This window comes from Triticum dicoccoides, chromosome 1B, assembly GCF_002162155.2.
Source record: "Triticum dicoccoides isolate Atlit2015 ecotype Zavitan chromosome 1B, WEW_v2.0, whole genome shotgun sequence".
NCBI classification, from domain to species: Eukaryota; Viridiplantae; Streptophyta; class Magnoliopsida; order Poales; family Poaceae; genus Triticum; species Triticum dicoccoides.
The window spans coordinates 162,103,866-162,105,698 of NC_041381.1; positions in this window are offsets into that span (position 1 = coordinate 162,103,866).

Below are 1,833 nucleotides of genomic sequence, written 5' to 3' on the forward strand. Positions count from 1 at the left end.
CGTTTCGTCCGTTTTGCGGTACGCCACACCCCTCCCGATCAACAGGACCCCCGTTTCGACCGTAGGAGGTTTGTTTCCTCCGTTTTGCGGTACACCACACCCCTCTCGATCAATAGGACCCCCGTTTTGACCGTAGGAGGTCCGTTTCCTCTGTTTTGCGGTACGCCACACCCCTCCCGATCAACAGGACCCCGTTCCGAATGTAGGAGGTCCGTTTCCTCCATTGTGCGGTACGCCAGGCCTCGTTTCCATCGCCTGTTCCGTCCAAGACCTCCCGATGAACACGACCACGCATTCTGTTCCAACCCAGCCGGTTGTCTCCCACGTGTTCCGTTGCCTCCTGATGAACACGACGCATTCCGTTGCCTCCCCATGAACACGACGCATTCCATTGCCTCCCCATGAACAACACGACGATGCTGTTCCTCCGTTCCGACCCAGCCATGTACGTATGCGCGAGTAGGCGTTCGAGACCCTGCCCGTATGTACGTATGTGGCCATATTTTCTTTCTTGCACCCTCGCCGCTGTACGTACATGTACATGCTACGTGCGCGCCTCTACTACGACACGTGCGCGCCTCTACATGGACCAGTATGTACGTACATGTTCGCGACCAGAATGACAACGCTACATACGCTTCGACCAGGTGGGTCCCGACTGTCAGGCACTTCCTTGCCTGCGAAGATGTAGCTGGTGGGTCCCAGCAGTCAGGGGGGCGAATCTTTTTTTTGCCCGGACGCACTTCCTTGCGTGCGAAGATGTAGCTGGTGGGTCCCAGCAATCAGGGGGCGAATCGTTTTTTTGCCCGGACGCACTTCCTTGTATGCGAAGATGTAGCTGGTGGGTCCCAGCAGTCAGGGGGAAACGTTTTTTTTTCGCGAAATACGGTGTCCTGTCCGGTGGGTCCCCGCTGTCAGGTGGAGGAATAATTATTTTGCGCGTAATAAGGAGGCACGTCCTTGCGGCCGCCATGGACTCAGCTGTCAGCCTCTCCACGCATAGTACTCTTCCGATGGAAGTCGGTCGTTGACCACATTGACCACGCCGCGCCGAGAGCACCACGGCGGTGTACGATGGCGAGGCCTAGGAAGGGGACGACGCGGAGCCGGGGAAGACGCAGCAGTGGATGCCCATGCAAAGAGGAGTATGAGGGTGAGGCTGCCGTCGCCGCAGAATAACAGGGGGTGTGGGTGAGTAGAGGGATGGCCTGACCAGCGGTGGGAGTAGTAGGGGGCGGTGAGGACTCCGCGGCATCACAGCCGGCCATGAGAGGCAGGAGCACGCGGCACGACCGGCGCTGCTTTGGGCGGCTGGAGGACGAAGACCAGAGGTTGAAGAAGCACTATGGCCGTTGGATGGACATCGTACGGTCACTGGAGCTAGAGTCGTTCATATTGACTAAGTTGACAAAGCCCTCCGTCCCCGTAAACTTAGTAGGCCCACAAGCCAGCCTCCCACCAAGGTGAGTCCCAGCTAGCAGGGGCAGTATTCATTTTTTTGTGCGTAATAAGGAGGCATTTTCGGTGGGTCCGAGCTGACAGCGGGGGGAACGTTTTTTTCACGAAATACAGAGACCCTTCCGATGGGTCCCAGCTATCAGGTGGAGGAATCATTATTTTGCGTGTAATAAGGAGGCATTTTCCTATGTGGGCCCCTACTGTCAGCCTCTTCCGATGGCTGTTGTTTGTTGACCATGTTGACCTCGCCGCGCCGAGAGCACAAACACGGTGGACGAGGGTGGGGCCCAGGAAGAGAACCACCCGAAGTCGGCAAAGCCACCGCAGTGGATGCCTACGCTGAGGGGAGAATGAGCGCTGACTGGTCGGCTGCAG